Here is an 18,302-nt window from a genome sequence, read left to right as displayed (position 1 = left end):
CCTTTTAGAACAGACAATACAACAGCCCCTCAATACAACAGCCCCTCTTCCTTTTAGAACAGGCAATACAACAGCCCCTCTTCCTTTTAGAACAGACAATACAACAGCCCCTCTTCCTTTTAGAACAGGCAATACAACAGCCACCTCTTCCTTTTAGAACAGACAATACAACAGCCCCTCTTCCTTTTAGAACAGACAATACAACAGCCCCTCTTCCTTTTAGAACAGGCAATACAACAGCCACCTCTTCCTTTTAGAACAGGCAATACAACAGCCCCTCAATACAACAGCCCCTCTTCCTTTTAGAACAGGCAATACAACAGCCACCTCTTCCTTTTAGAACAGGCAATACAACAGCCCCTCAATACAACAGCCCCTCAATACAACAGCCCCTCTTCCTTTTAGAACAGGCAATACAACAGCCCCTCTTCCTTTTAGAACAGGCAATACAACAGCCCCTCTTCCTTTTAGAACAGGCAATACAACAGCCCCTCAATACAACAGCCCCTCAATACAACAGCCCCTCTTCCTTTTAGAACAGGCAATACAACAGCCACCTCTTCCTTTTAGAACAGGCAATACAACAGCCCCTCTTCCTTTTAGAACAGACAATACAACAGCCCCTCTTCCTTTTAGAACAGGCAATACAACAGCCCCTCAATACAACAGCGCCTCAATACAACAGCCCCTCTTCCTTTTAGAACAGGCAATACAACAGCCCCTCTTCCTTTTAGAACAGGCAATACAACAGCCCCTCAATACAACAGCCCCTCTTCCTTTTAGAACAGGCAATACAACAGCCCCTCTTCCTTTTAGAACAGACAATACAACAGCCCCTCTTCCTTTTAGAACAGGCAATACAACAGCCCCTCTTCCTTTTAGAACAGGCAATACAACAGCCCCTCTTCCTTTTAGAACAGGCAATACAACAGCCCCTCTTCCTTTTAGAACAGGCAATACAACAGCCCCTCTTCCTTTTAGAACAGGCAATACAACAGACCCTCTTCCTTTTAGAACAGGCAATACAACAGCCCCTCTTCCTTTTAGAACAGGCAATACAACAGACCCTCTTCCTTTTAGAACAGGCAATACAACAGCCCCTCAATACAACAGCCCCTCTTCCTTTTAGAACAGGCAATACAACAGCCCCTCAATACAACAGCCCCTCTTCCTTTTAGAACAGGCAATACAACAGCCCCTCTTCCTTTTAGAACAGACAATACAACAGCCCCTCAATACAACAGCCCCTCTTCCTTTTAGAACAGGCAATACAACAGCCCCTCTTCCTTTTAGAACAGGCAATACAACAGCCCCTCTTCCTTTTAGAACAGGCAATACAACAGCCCCTCTTCCTTTTAGAACAGGCAATACAACAGACCCTCTTCCTTTTAGAACAGGCAATACAACAGCCCCTCAATACAACAGCCCCTCTTCCTTTTAGAACAGGCAATACAACAGACCCTCTTCCTTTTAGAACAGGCAATACAACAGCCCCTCAATACAACAGCCCCTCTTCCTTTTAGAACAGGCAATACAACAGCCCCTCAATACAACAGCCCCTCTTCCTTTTAGAACAGGCAATACAACAGCCCCTCTTCCTTTTAGAACAGACAATACAACAGCCCCTCAATACAACAGCCCCTCAATACAACAGCCCCTCTTCCTTTTAGAACAGGCAATACAACAGCCCCTCTTCCTTTTAGAACAGGCAATACAACAGCCCCTCTTCCTTTTAGAACAGGCAATACAACAGCCCCTCAATACAACAGCCCCTCTTCCTTTTAGAACAGACAATACAACAGCCCCTCAATACAACAGCCCCTCTTCCTTTTAGAACAGACAATACAACAGCCCCTCTTCCTTTTAGAACAGGCAATACAACAGCCCCTCAATACAACAGCCCCTCAATACAACAGCCCCTCAATACAACAGCCCCTCTTCCTTTTAGAACAGACAATACAACAGCCCCTCTTCCTTTTAGAACAGGCAATACAACAGCCCCTCAATACAACAGCCCCTCTTCCTTTTAGAACAGGCAATACAACAGCCCCTCAATACAACAGCCCCTCTTCCTTTTAGAACAGGCAATACAACAGCCCCTCTTCCTTTTAGAACAGGCAATACAACAGCCCCTCAATACAACAGCCCCTCAATACAACAGCCCCTCAATACAACAGCCCCTCTTCCTTTTAGAACAGGCAATACAACAGCCCCTCAATACAACAGCCCCTCAATACAACAGCCCCTCTTCCTTTTAGAACAGGCAATACAACAGCCCCTCAATACAACAGCCCCTCAATACAACAGCCCCTCTTCCTTTTAGAACAGGCAATACAACAGCCCCTCTTCCTTTTAGAACAGGCAATACAACAGCCCCTCTTCCTTTTAGAACAGGCAATACAACAGCCCCTCTTCCTTTTAGAACAGGCAATACAACAGCCCCTCTTCCTTTTAGAACAGGCAATACAACAGCCCCTCTTCCTTTTAGAACAGGCAATACAACAGCCCCTCTTCCTTTTAGAACAGACAATACAACAGCCCCTCTTCCTTTTAGAACAGGCAATACAACAGCCCCTCTTCCTTTTAGAACAGACAATACAACAGCCCCTCTTCCTTTTAGAACAGGCAATACAACAGACCCTCAATACAACAGCCCCTCTTCCTTTTAGAACAGGCAATACAACAGCCACCTCTTCCTTTTAGAACAGGCAATACAACAGCCCCTCAATACAACAGCCCCTCTTCCTTTTAGAACAGACAATACAACAGCCCCTCTTCCTTTTAGAACAGGCAATACAACAGCCCCTCAATACAACAGCCCCTCAATACAACAGCCCCTCAATACAACAGCCCCTCTTCCTTTTAGAACAGACAATACAACAGCCCCTCAATACAACAGCCCCTCTTCCTTTTAGAACAGGCAATACAACAGCCACCTCTTCCTTTTAGAACAGGCAATACAACAGCCACCTCTTCCTTTTAGAACAGACAATACAACAGCCCCTCAATACAACAGCCCCTCTTCCTTTTAGAACAGGCAATACAACAGCCCCTCTTCCTTTTAGAACAGACAATACAACAGCCCCTCAATACAACAGCCCCTCTTCCTTTTAGAACAGGCAATACAACAGCCCCTCTTCCTTTTAGAACAGGCAATACAACAGCCCCTCTTCCTTTTAGAACAGACAATACAACAGCCCCTCAATACAACAGCCCCTCAATACAACAGCCCCTCTTCCTTTTAGAACAGACAATACAACAGCCCCTCTTCCTTTTAGAACAGGCAATACAACAGCCCCTCAATACAACAGCCCCTCTTCCTTTTAGAACAGACAATACAACAGCCCCTCAATACAACAGCCCCTCAATACAACAGCCCCTCAATACAACAGCCCCTCAATACAACAGCCCCTCTTCCTTTTAGAACAGACAATACAACAGCCACCTCTTCCTTTTAGAACAGGCAATACAACAGCCCCTCAATACAACAGCCCCTCAATACAACAGCCCCTCTTCCTTTTAGAACAGACAATACAACAGCCCCTCAATACAACAGCCCCTCAATACAACAGCCCCTCAATACAACAGCCCCTCAATACAACAGCCCCTCAATACAACAGCCCCTCTTCCTTTTAGAACAGACAATACAACAGCCCCTCAATACAACAGCCCCTCTTCCTTTTAGAACAGACAATACAACAGCCCCTCTTCCTTTTAGAACAGGCAATACAACAGCCCCTCTTCCTTTTAGAACAGGCAATACAACAGCCCCTCAATACAACAGCCCCTCTTCCTTTTAGAACAGGCAATACAACAGCCCCTCAATACAACAGCCCCTCAATACAACAGCCCCTCAATACAACAGCCCCTCTTCCTTTTAGAACAGGCAATACAACAGCCCCTCAATACAACAGCCCCTCAATACAACAGCCCCTCTTCCTTTTAGAACAGGCAATACAACAGCCCCTCTTCCTTTTAGAACAGGCAATACAACAGCCCCTCAATACAACAGCCCCTCTTCCTTTTAGAACAGACAATACAACAGCCCCTCAATACAACAGCCCCTCAATACAACAGCCCCTCAATACAACAGCCCCTCAATACAACAGCCCCTCAATACAACAGCCCCTCTTCCTTTTAGAACAGACAATACAACAGCCCCTCAATACAACAGCCCCTCAATACAACAGCCCCTCAATACAACAGCCCCTCAATACAACAGCCCCTCAATACAACAGCCCCTCTTCCTTTTAGAACAGGCAATACAACAGCCCCTCTTCCTTTTAGAACAGACAATACAACAGCCCCTCTTCCTTTTAGAACAGGCAATACAACAGCCCCTCTTCCTTTTAGAACAGACAATACAACAGCCCCTCTTCCTTTTAGAACAGACAATACAACAGCCCCTCTTCCTTTTAGAACAGACAATACAACAGCCACCTCTTCCTTTTAGAACAGACAATACAACAGCCCCTCTTCCTTTTAGAACAGGCAATACAACAGCCCCTCTTCCTTTTAGAACAGACAATACAACAGCCCCTCTTCCTTTTAGAACAGACAATACAACAGCCCCTCAATACAACAGCCCCTCATCCTTTTAGAACAGGCAATACAACAGCCCCTCTTCCTTTTAGAACAGGCAATACAACAGCCCCTCAATACAACAGCCCCTCATCCTTTTAGAACAGGCAATACAACAGCCCCTCTTCCTTTTAGAACAGGCAATACAACAGCCCCTCAATACAACAGCCCCTCATCCTTTTAGAACAGGCAATACAACAGCCCCTCTTCCTTTTAGAACAGGCAATACAACAGCCCCTCAATTCAACAGCCCCTCTTCCTTTTAGAACAGACAATACAACAGCCCCTCAATACAACAGCCCCTCAATACAACAGCCCCTCTTCCTTTTAGAACAGACAATACAACAGCCCCTCTTCCTTTTAGAACAGACAATACAACAGCCCCTCTTCCTTTTAGAACAGGCAATACAACAGCCCCTCTTCCTTTTAGAACAGACAATACAACAGCCCCTCTTCCTTTTAGAACAGGCAATACAACAGCCCCTCTTCCTTTTAGAACAGGCAATACAACAGCCCCTCAATACAACAGCCCCTCTTCCTTTTAGAACAGGCAATACAACAGCCCCTCTTCCTTTTAGAACAGGCAATACAACAGCCCCTCTTCCTTTTAGAACAGACAATACAACAGCCCCTCAATACAACAGCCCCTCAATACAACAGCCCCTCAATACAACAGCCCCTCAATACAACAGCCCCTCTTCCTTTTAGAACAGGCAATACAACAGTCCCTCAATACAACAGCCCCTCAATACAACAGCCCCTCTTCCTTTTAGAACAGGCAATACAACAGCCCCTCAATACAACAGCCCCTCAATACAACAGCCCCTCTTCCTTTTAGAACAGACAATACAACAGCCCCTCTTCCTTTTAGAACAGACAATACAACAGACCCTCAATACAACAGCCCCTCTTCCTTTTAGAACAGACAATACAACAGCCCCTCTTCCTTTTAGAACAGGCAATACAACAGCCCCTCAATACAACAGCCCCTCTTCCTTTTAGAACAGACAATACAACAGCCCCTCTTCCTTTTAGAACAGGCAATACAACAGCCCCTCTTCCTTTTAGAACAGGCAATACAACAGCCCCTCTTCCTTTTAGAACAGGCAATACAACAGCCCCTCTTCCTTTTAGAACAGGCAATACAACAGCCCCTCTTCCTTTTAGAACAGACAATACAACAGCCCCTCTTCCTTTTAGAACAGACAATACAACAGCCCCTCAATACAACAGCCCCTCAATACAACAGCCCCTCAATACAACAGCCCCTCAATACAACAGCCCCTCAATACAACAGCCCCTCTTCCTTTTAGAACAGGCAATACAACAGCCCCTCAATACAACAGCCCCTCAATACAACAGCCCCTCTTCCTTTTAGAACAGACAATACAACAGCCCCTCTTCCTTTTAGAACAGGCAATACAACAGCCCCTCTTCCTTTTAGAACAGGCAATACAACAGCCCCTCAATACAACAGCCCCTCAATACAACAGCCCCTCAATACAACAGCCCCTCTTCCTTTTAGAACAGGCAATACAACAGCCCCTCAATACAACAGCCCCTCTTCCTTTTAGAACAGGCAATACAACAGCCCCTCTTCCTTTTAGAACAGGCAATACAACAGCCCCTCTTCCTTTTAGAACAGGCAATACAACAGCCCCTCTTCCTTTTAGAACAGGCAATACAACAGCCACCTCTTCCTTTTAGAACAGGCAATACAACAGCCCCTCTTCCTTTTAGAACAGACAATACAACAGCCCCTCAATACAACAGCCCCTCAATACAACAGCCCCTCTTCCTTTTAGAACAGGCAATACAACAGCCCCTCTTCCTTTTAGAACAGACAATACAACAGCCCCTCAATACAACAGCCCCTCTTCCTTTTAGAACAGGCAATACAACAGCCCCTCTTCCTTTTAGAACAGGCAATACAACAGCCCCTCAATACAACAGCCCCTCAATACAACAGCCCCTCTTCCTTTTAGAACAGGCAATACAACAGCCCCTCTTCCTTTCAGAACAGGCAATACAACAGCCCCTCTTCCTTTTAGAACAGGCAATACAACAGCCCCTCAATACAACAGCCCCTCTTCCTTTTAGAACAGGCAATACAACAGCCCCTCTTCCTTTTAGAACAGACAATACAACAGCCCCTCTTCCTTTTAGAACAGGCAATACAACAGCCCCTCTTCCTTTTAGAACAGACAATACAACAGCCCCTCTTCCTTTTAGAACAGGCAATACAACAGCCCCTCTTCCTTTTAGAACAGACAATACAACAGCCCCTCTTCCTTTTAGAACAGGCAATACAACAGCCCCTCTTCCTTTTAGAACAGACAATACAACAGCCCCTCAATACAACAGCCCCTCAATACAACAGCCCCTCTTCCTTTTAGAACAGACAATACAACAGCCCCTCTTCCTTTTAGAACAGGCAATACAACAGCCCCTCAATACAACAGCCCCTCAATACAACAGCCCCTCAATACAACAGCCCCTCTTCCTTTTAGAACAGACAATACAACAGCCCCTCTTCCTTTTAGAACAGGCAATACAACAGCCCCTCTTCCTTTTAGAACAGGCAATACAACAGCCCCTCTTCCTTTTAGAACAGGCAATACAACAGCCCCTCTTCCTTTTAGAACAGGCAATACAACAGCCCCTCTTCCTTTTAGAACAGGCAATACAACAGCCCCTCTTCCTTTTAGAACAGGCAATACAACAGCCCCTCTTCCTTTTAGAACAGGCAATACAACAGCCCCTCTTCCTTTTAGAACAGACAATACAACAGCCACTCTTCCTTTTAGAACAGGCAATACAACAGCCCCTCTTCCTTTTAGAACAGGCAATACAACAGCCCCTCTTCTTTTTAGAACAGGCAATACAACAGCCCCTCAATACAACAGCCCCTCTTCCTTTTAGAACAGGCAATACAACAGCCCCTCAATACAACAGCCCCTCAATACAACAGCCCCTCAATACAACAGCCCCTCTTCCTTTTAGAACAGACAATACAACAGCCCCTCTTCCTTTTAGAACAGGCAATACAACAGCCACTCTTCCTTTTAGAACAGGCAATACAACAGCCCCTCTTCCTTTTAGAACAGGCAATACAACAGCCCCTCTTCCTTTTAGAACAGGCAATACAACAGCCCCTCTTCCTTTTAGAACAGGCAATACAACAGCCCCTCATCCTTTTAGAACAGGCAATACAACAGCCACCTCTTCCTTTTAGAACAGGCAATACAACAGCCCCTCTTCCTTTTAGAACAGGCAATACAACAGCCCCTCTTCCTTTTAGAACAGACAATACAACAGCCCCTCATCCTTTTAGAACAGGCAATACAACAGCCCCTCTTCCTTTTAGAACAGACAATACAACAGCCCCTCAATACAACAGCCCCTCAATACAACAGCCCCTCTTCCTTTTAGAACAGGCAATACAACAGCCCCTCAATACAACAGCCCCTCTTCCTTTTAGAACAGGCAATACAACAGCCCCTCAATACAACAGCCCCTCTTCCTTTTAGAACAGGCAATACAACAGCCCCTCAATACAACAGCCACCTCTTCCTTTTAGAACAGGCAATACAACAGCCCCTCTTCCTTTTAGAACAGGCAATACAACAGCCCCTCTTCCTTTTAGAACAGGCAATACAACAGCCCCTCTTACTTTTAGAACAGGCAATACAACAGCCCCTCTTCCTTTTAGAACAGACAATACAACAGCCACCTCTTCCTTTTAGAACAGACAATACAACAGCCCCTCTTCCTTTTAGAACAGACAATACAACAGCCACCTCTTCCTTTTAGAACAGACAATACAACAGCCCCTCTTCCTTTTAGAACAGACAATACAACAGCCCCTCTTCCTTTTAGAACAGGCAATACAACAGCCCCTCTTCCTTTTAGAACAGACAATATAACAGCCCCTCAATACAACAGCCCCTCATCCTTTTAGAACAGGCAATACAACAGCCCCTCAATACAACAGCCCCTCTTCCTTTTAGAACAGACAATACAACAGCCCCTCTTCCTTTTAGAACAGACAATACAACAGCCCCTCTTCCTTTTAGAACAGGCAATACAACAGCCCCTCTTCCTTTTAGAACAGACAATACAACAGCCCCTCTTCCTTTTAGAACAGACAATACAACAGCCCCTCATCCTTTTAGAACAGGCAATACAACAGCCCCTCAATACAACAGCCCCTCTTCCTTTTAGAACAGGCAATACAACAGCCCCTCAATACAACAGCCCCTCTTCCTTTTAGAACAGACAATACAACAGCCCCTCTTCCTTTTAGAACAGGCAATACAACAGCCCCTCTTCCTTTTAGAACAGGCAATACAACAGCCCCTCTTCCTTTTAGAACAGACAATACAACAGCCCCTCAATACAACAGCCCCTCAATACAACAGCCCCTCTTCCTTTTAGAACAGGCAATACAACAGCCCCTCTTCCTTTTAGAACAGGCAATACAACAGCCCCTCTTCCTTTTAGAACAGACAATACAACAGCCCCTCTTCCTTTTAGAACAGGCAATACAACAGCCCCTCTTCCTTTTAGAACAGACAATACAACAGCCCCTCTTCCTTTTAGAACAGACAATACAACAGCCCCTCAATACAACAGCCCCTCTTCCTTTCAGAACAGGCAATACAACAGCCCCTCTTCCTTTTAGAACAGGCAATACAACAGCCCCTCTTCCTTTTAGAACAGGCAATACAACAGCCCCTCTTCCTTTTAGAACAGGCAATACAACAGCCCCTCTTCCTTTTAGAACAGGCAATACAACAGCCCCTCTTCCTTTTAGAACAGGCAATACAACAGCCCCTCTTCCTTTTAGAACAGGCAATACAACAGCCCCTCTTCCTTTTAGAACAGGCAATACAACAGCCCCTCTTCCTTTTAGAACAGACAATACAACAGCCCCTCTTCCTTTTAGAACAGGCAATACAACAGCCCCTCAATACAACAGCCCCTCTTCCTTTTAGAACAGGCAATACAACAGCCCCTCTTCCTTTTAGAACAGACAATACAACAGCCCCTCTTCCTTTTAGAACAGACAATACAACAGCCCCTCTTCCTTTTAGAACAGACAATACAACAGCCCCTCAATACAACAGCCCCTCTTCCTTTTAGAACAGGCAATACAACAGCCCCTCTTCCTTTTAGAACAGACAATACAACAGCCCCTCTTCCTTTTAGAACAGACAATACAACAGCCACCTCTTCCTTTTAGAACAGACAATACAACAGCCCCTCTTCCTTTTAGAACAGGCAATACAACAGCCCCTCTTCCTTTTAGAACAGACAATACAACAGCCACTCTTCCTTTTAGAACAGACAATACAACAGCCCCTCAATACAACAGCCCCTCTTCCTTTTAGAACAGACAATACAACAGCCCCTCTTCCTTTTAGAACAGACAATACAACAGACCCTCAATACAACAGCCCCTCTTCCTTTTAGAACAGGCAATACAACAGCCCCTCTTCCTTTTAGAACAGGCAATACAACAGCCCCTCTTCCTTTTAGAACAGACAATACAACAGCCCCTCTTCCTTTTAGAACAGGCAATACAACAGCCCCTCTTCCTTTTAGAACAGACAATACAACAGCCCCTCAATACAACAGCCCCTCTTCCTTTTAGAACAGGCAATACAACAGCCCCTCTTCCTTTTAGAACAGGCAATACAACAGCCCCTCTTCCTTTTAGAACAGGCAATACAACAGCCCCTCAATACAACAGCCCCTCTTCCTTTTAGAACAGGCAATACAACAGCCCCTCTTCCTTTTAGAACAGACAATACAACAGCCCCTCTTCCTTTTAGAACAGACAATACAACAGCCCCTCAATACAACAGCCCCTCTTCCTTTTAGAACAGACAATACAACAGCCCCTCTTCCTTTTAGAACAGGCAATACAACAGCCCCTCTTCCTTTTAGAACAGGCAATACAACAGACCCTCTTCCTTTTAGAACAGGCAATACAACAGCCCCTCAATACAACAGCCCCTCTTCCTTTTAGAACAGGCAATACAACAGCCCCTCTTCCTTTTAGAACAGGCAATACAACAGCCCCTCTTCCTTTTAGAACAGACAATACAACAGACCCTCAATACAACAGCCCCTCTTCCTTTTAGAACAGACAATACAACAGCCCCTCTTCCTTTTAGAACAGACAATACAACAGCCCCTCAATACAACAGCCCCTCTTCCTTTTAGAACAGGCAATACAACAGCCCCTCTTCCTTTTAGAACAGGCAATACAACAGCCCCTCAATACAACAGCCCCTCTTCCTTTTAGAACAGACAATACAACAGCCCCTCAATACAACAGCCCCTCAATACAACAGCCCCTCTTCCTTTTAGAACAGGCAATACAACAGCCCCTCTTCCTTTTAGAACAGGCAATACAACAGCCCCTCAATACAACAGCCCCTCAATACAACAGCCCCTCTTCCTTTTAGAACAGACAATACAACAGCCCCTCAATACAACAGCCCCTCAATACAACAGCTCCTCTTCCTTTTAGAACAGACAATACAACAGCCCCTCAATACAACAGCTCCTCTTCCTTTTAGAACAGGCAATACAACAGCCCCTCAATACAACAGCCCCTCAATACAACAGCCCCTCTTCCTTTTAGAACAGGCAATACAACAGCCCCTCTTCCTTTTAGAACAGACAATACAACAGCCCCTCAATACAACAGCCCCTCAATACAACAGCCCCTCTTCCTTTTAGAACAGGCAATACAACAGCCCCTCAATACAACAGCCCCTCTTCCTTTTAGAACAGACAATACAACAGCCCCTCAATACAACAGCCCCTCTTCCTTTTAGAACAGGCAATACAACAGCCCCTCTTCCTTTTAGAACAGGCAATACAACAGCCCCTCTTCCTTTTAGAACAGGCAATACAACAGCCCCTCTTCCTTTTAGAACAGACAATACAACAGCCCCTCTTCCTTTTAGAACAGGCAATACAACAGCCCCTCTTCCTTTTAGAACAGACAATACAACAGCCCCTCTTCCTTTTAGAACAGGCAATACAACAGCCCCTCTTCCTTTTAGAACAGGCAATACAACAGCCCCTCTTCCTTTTAGAACAGGCAATACAACAGCCCCTCAATACAACAGCCCCTCTTCCTTTTAGAACAGACAATACAACAGCCCCTCTTCCTTTTAGAACAGGCAATACAACAGCCCCTCAATACAACAGCCCCTCTTCCTTTTAGAACAGGCAATACAACAGCCCCTCAATACAACAGCCCCTCTTCCTTTTAGAACAGACAATACAACAGCCCCTCTTCCTTTTAGAACAGACAATACAACAGCCCCTCTTCCTTTTAGAACAGACAATACAACAGCCCCTCTTCCTTTTAGAACAGACAATACAACAGCCCCTCTTCCTTTTAGAACAGACAATACAACAGCCCCTCTTCCTTTTAGAACAGGCAATACAACAGCCCCTCAATACAACAGCCCCTCTTCCTTTTAGAACAGGCAATACAACAGCCCCTCTTCCTTTTAGAACAGACAATACAACAGCCCCTCAATACAACAGCCCCTCTTCCTTTTAGAACAGACAATACAACAGCCCCTCTTCCTTTTAGAACAGACAATACAACAGCCCCTCTTCCTTTTAGAACAGACAATACAACAGCCCCTCTTCCTTTTAGAACAGACAATACAACAGCCCCTCTTCCTTTTAGAACAGACAATACAACAGCCCCTCTTCCTTTTAGAACAGACAATACAACAGCACCTCTTCCTTTTAGAACAGACAATACAACAGCCACCTCTTCCTTTTAGAACAGGCAATACAACAGCCCCTCTTCCTTTTAGAACAGGCAATACAACAGCTCCTCTTCCTTTTAGAACAGGCAATACAACAGCCCCTCTTCCTTTTAGAACAGACAATACAACAGCCCCTCTTCCTTTTAGAACAGACAATACAACAGCCACCTCAATACAACAGCCCCTCTTCCTTTTAGAACAGACAATACAACAGCCCCTCAATACAACAGCCCCTCTTCCTTTTAGAACAGACAATACAACAGCCCCTCTTCCTTTTAGAACAGACAATACAACAGCCCCTCTTCCTTTTAGAACAGACAATACAACAGCCCCTCTTCCTTTTAGAACAGGCAATACAACAGCCCCTCTTCCTTTTAGAACAGACAATACAACAGCCCCTCTTCCTTTTAGAACAGGCAATACAACAGCCCCTCTTCCTTTTAGAACAGGCAATACAACAGCCCCTCTTCCTTTTAGAACAGGCAATACAACAGCCCCTCAATACAACAGCCCCTCTTCCTTTTAGAACAGACAATACAACAGCCCCTCTTCCTTTTAGAACAGGCAATACAACAGCCCCTCAATACAACAGCCCCTCTTCCTTTTAGAACAGGCAATACAACAGCCCCTCAATACAACAGCCCCTCTTCCTTTTAGAACAGACAATACAACAGCCCCTCTTCCTTTTAGAACAGACAATACAACAGCCCCTCTTCCTTTTAGAACAGACAATACAACAGCCCCTCTTCCTTTTAGAACAGGCAATACAACAGCCCCTCAATACAACAGCCCCTCTTCCTTTTAGAACAGGCAATACAACAGCCCCTCAATACAACAGCCCCTCTTCCTTTTAGAACAGACAATACAACAGCCCCTCTTCCTTTTAGAACAGACAATACAACAGCCCCTCTTCCTTTTAGAACAGACAATACAACAGCCCCTCTTCCTTTTAGAACAGACAATACAACAGCCACCTCTTCCTTTTAGAACAGGCAATACAACAGCCCCTCTTCCTTTTAGAACAGGCAATACAACAGCTCCTCTTCCTTTTAGAACAGGCAATACAACAGCCCCTCTTCCTTTTAGAACAGACAATACAACAGCCCCTCTTCCTTTTAGAACAGACAATACAACAGCCACCTCAATACAACAGCCCCTCTTCCTTTTAGAACAGACAATACAACAGCCCCTCAATACAACAGCCCCTCTTCCTTTTAGAACAGACAATACAACAGCCCCTCTTCCTTTTAGAACAGACAATACAACAGCCCCTCTTCCTTTTAGAACAGACAATACAACAGCCACCTCTTCCTTTTAGAACAGGCAATACAACAGCCCCTCTTCCTTTTAGAACAGACAATACAACAGCCCCTCTTCCTTTTAGAACAGGCAATACAACAGCCCCTCAATACAACAGCCCCTCTTCCTTTTAGAACAGGCAATACAACAGCCCCTCTTCCTTTTAGAACAGGCAATACAACAGCCCCTCAATACAACAGCCCCTCTTCCTTTTAGAACAGACAATACAACAGCCCCTCTTCCTTTTAGAACAGGCAATACAACAGCCCCTCTTCCTTTTAGAACAGGCAATACAACAGCCCCTCTTCCTTTTAGAACAGGCAATACAACAGCCCCTCTTCCTTTTAGAACAGGCAATACAACAGCCACTCTTCCTTTTAGAACAGGCAATACAACAGCCACCTCTTCCTTTTAGAACAGACAATACAACAGCCCCTCTTCCTTTTAGAACAGGCAATACAACAGCCCCTCTTCCTTTTAGAACAGGCAATACAACAGCCCCTCTTCCTTTTAGAACAGGCAATACAACAGCCCCTCTTCCTTTTAGAACAGACAATACAACAGCCCCTCTTCCTTTTAGAACAGACAATACAACAGCCCCTCTTCCTTTTAGAACAGGCAATACAACAGCCCCTCTTCCTTTTAGAACAGGCAATACAACAGCCCCTCAATACAACAGCTCCTCTTCCTTTTAGAACAGGCAATACAACAGCCCCTCAATACAACAGCTCCTCTTCCTTTTAGAACAGGCAATACAACAGCCCCTCAATACAACAGCCCCTCAATACAACAGCCCCTCTTCCTTTTAGAACAGACAATACAACAGCCCCTCTTCCTTTTAGAACAGGCAATACAACAGCCCCTCTTCCTTTTAGAACAGACAATACAACAGCCCCTCATCCTTTTAGAACAGGCAATACAACAGCCCCTCTTCCTTTTAGAACAGGCAATACAACAGCCCCTCTTCCTTTTAGAACAGGCAATACAACAGCCCCTCAATACAACAGCCCCTCTTCCTTTTAGAACAGGCAATACAACAGCCCCTCAATACAACAGCCCCTCATCCTTTTAGAACAGGCAATACAACAGCCCCTCTTCCTTTTAGAACAGGCAATACAACAGCCCCTCTTCCTTTTAGAACAGACAATACAACAGCCACTTGACCTGTGGAGGTATTTCCGCTTGGCCAAGTCAAGCATGATGATGCATACTGACTAGTTCGTAGGGCAGTATATCTAAGGTTTTTCAGCATGCAGGTATGTTCTGTTCTTTGCCTGTTTAAGCAGCAGAAAGGGACCGGCTTACGTAGTTAATCCTCTTTGTTTCTAGAAGCCCACAAGGCATCCATGAGATAACGTCACCACGTTTCCCATCTGCAGTCTTCTTGGTGATGTTGCCCAAGTCAGACCACGTGTAACAGTTCAACTTTCGTCGGTCCCCTCGTCCAGACCCGGGCTCGAACCAGTGACCCTCAGCACACATAGACAACTGACACACACGAAGCGTCGTTACCCATCGCGCCACAAAAGCCGCAGCCCTTGCAGAGCAAGGGGAACAACTACTTCTAGGTCTCAGAGCGAGTGACGTCACCAATTGAAACGCTATTAGCGCGCACCACCGCTAACTAGCTAGCCATTTCACATCGGTTACACACACGCTCCTTCATCTCCTTGTCATCTGTTCTTCTCCCTTTCTCTTTTGGGATGTCCTGTCTTTCTCTTCCCATCAGGTGTCCAGCATAGGACAGAGGGACAGAGGGACAGAGGGACAGAGGGACAGAGGGACAGAGGGACAGGGGGACAGGGGGACAGGGGGACAGGGGGACAGGCCTATCAGAACATGGTCATGTAAGGGCAGGAGTCAGGAGTCAGATGTTTTAGAGAGGTTGTTCTGACAGACTCACACCAGTTTGCTTGGCCAACAGCCCCTGAAACAGCTGCAAGAGGCGCCCCGGGGGTTTCTATAAGAGAAGTGCTCCCAGGGGCTCTCTGTCTCTCCGCCTGTGAGGTTTGGACACACGGAGCAGCCAACTAACGCTGAGCTCAGTTTTCAATTCTACGTGTTCAGGCCCGGGGTTCCCAATAAGAGTTTAGGTTGGACCTGAGACAAGGGAAGCGCTGCCAGTAGAGCTGTGGGGATGCAGGACGGGACAGAGAGCCCTTGTAGTGGATCAGTGGGACTTGGGTCTGACTCAAGACAGCTGCCTTTACTGGGACACTCAGTCCCTCATATGTGTGAGCTGCAGGGAAGTCACATTGTGCAGGAGACTGTTACAGTAGACTGTTACTAAAACTAACTGGAGACTGTTACTAAAACTAACTGGAGACTGTTACTAAAACTAACTGGAGACTGTTACTAAAACTAACTGGAGACTGTTACTAAAACTAACTGGAGACTGTTCCTCAAGCTAACTTGATTGTGTCAATAAAGCCACTCCGTGAGACGGCCCTGACACCAGGAGACACACACCGTGTACCACATGATACCTTATTCCTGTAATATCACACTAAACGTTTGGCCAAGGTCCATACGGTGCACTGCTGCAAGAAACGGGTCCCGTTTAAGACAGACTGACAGGGTTTGTGGAGATAAAGTCCCTAACGTGTTTGTTCTCAGTGCAGGGAGGACCGAGACAACACTACAGATATGGGTCCATTGTAAACGGCTGATTTCCTCCTCTTCGTCTGAAGAGGAGGTGTAGCAGGGATCGGACCAAGACGCAGAGTGGCAAGTGTCCATGTTTTAACATAATCCACTGAACACGACAAAAATATACAAAATAACAAAGTAACCTAACCGAAACAGTCCCGTGTGGCATGAACACAGACACAGGAAACAAACACCCACAAACCAACAGTGAAAACAGGCTACCTAAATATGGTTCCCAATCAGAGACAATGCAAAACACCTGTCTCTGATTGAGAACCATATCAGGCCAATTGACAAAGCTAAACATAGAAACACATAACATAGACTGCCCACCCCCAACTCATGCCCTGACCAACTAAAGACAAAACAAAGGAAACTAAAGGACAGAACGTGACATCTATGTTCTTACAGTAGGACTGCTGATTTAGGGGGAAGTCCCGCCCACCCCACCTCCTCTCCTGTCCATATAAACGTATCCATTATGATCGAACAGGATCAACTGATCTTAGGATAAGCACTTCCACTACGAGACAAGTTTTGAATACAGGCCCAAGATCCACACGTCAGGTTAATAGCCAATAAACTGTTGAGTACGAACAAACAGTCTTGTTAACTTTGCCATTAAACAAACAGCTTGCCAGATAGTGATCTGTTGAGGCCTGTCTATAGGATATGATCAGGTTACCAGATAGGGATCTGTTGAGGTCTGTCTATAGGATCAGGTTACCAGATAGTGATCTGTTGAGGTCTGTCTATAGGATCAGGTTGCCAGATAGTGATCTGTTGAGGTCTGTCTATATGATCAGGTTACCAGATAGTGATCTGTTGAGGTCTGTCTATATGATCAGGTTACCAGATAGGGATCTGTTGAGGCCTGTCTATAGGATATGATCAGGTTACCAGATAGTGATCTGTTGAGGCCTGTCTATAGGATATGATCAGGTTACCAGATAGTGATCTGTTGAGGCCTGTCTATAGGATATGATCAGGTTACCAGATAGTGATCTGTTGAGGCCTGTCTATAGGATATGATCAGGTTGCCAGATAGTGATCTGTTGAGGCCTGTCTATAGGATATGATCAGGTTACCAGATAGTGATCTGTTGAGGTCTGTCTATAGGATCAGGTTGCCAGATAGTGATCTGTTGAGGTCTGTCTATAGGATCAGGTTGCCAGATAGTGATCTGTTGAGGTCTGTCTATATGATATGATCAGGTTACCAGATAGTGATCTGTTGAGGTCTGTCTATAGGATCAGGTTGCCAGATAGTGATCTGTTGAGGTCTGTCTATAGGATATGATCAGGTTACCAGATAGTGATCTGTTGAGGCCTGTCTATAGGATATGATCAGGTTACCAGATAGTGATCTGTTGAGGTCTGTCTATATGATATGATCAGGTTACCAGATAGGGATCTGTTGAGGTCTGTCTATATGATATGATCAGGTTACCAGATAGGGATCTGTTGAGGTCTGTCTATAGGATATGATCAGGTTACCAGATAGTGATCTGTTGAGGCCTGTCTATAGGATATGATCAGGTTACCAGATAGGGATCTGTTGAGGTCTGTCTATAGGATCAGGTTGCCAGATAGTGATCTGTTGAGGTCTGTCTATAGGATATGATCAGGTTACCAGATAGTGATCTGTTGAGGTCTGTCTATATGATCAGGTTACCAGATAGTGATCTGTTGAGGCCTGTCTATAGGATATGATCAGGTTACCAGATAGTGATCTGTTGAGGCCTGTCTATATGATCAGGTTACCAGATAGTGATCTGTTGAGGCCTGTCTATAGGATATGATCAGGTTACCAGATAGTGATCTGTTGAGGCCTGTCTATAGGATATGATCAGGTTACCAGATAGTGATCTGTTGAGGCCTGTCTATAGGATATGATCAGGTTACCAGATAGTGATCTGTTGAGCCCTGTCTATAGGATCTGATCTGTCTATAGGATCTGATCATC

This window comes from Salvelinus fontinalis, chromosome 4 (assembly GCF_029448725.1).
Source record: "Salvelinus fontinalis isolate EN_2023a chromosome 4, ASM2944872v1, whole genome shotgun sequence".
Lineage (NCBI taxonomy): Eukaryota > Metazoa > Chordata > Actinopteri > Salmoniformes > Salmonidae > Salvelinus > Salvelinus fontinalis.
Note: the sequence above shows the minus strand (reverse complement) of the source record.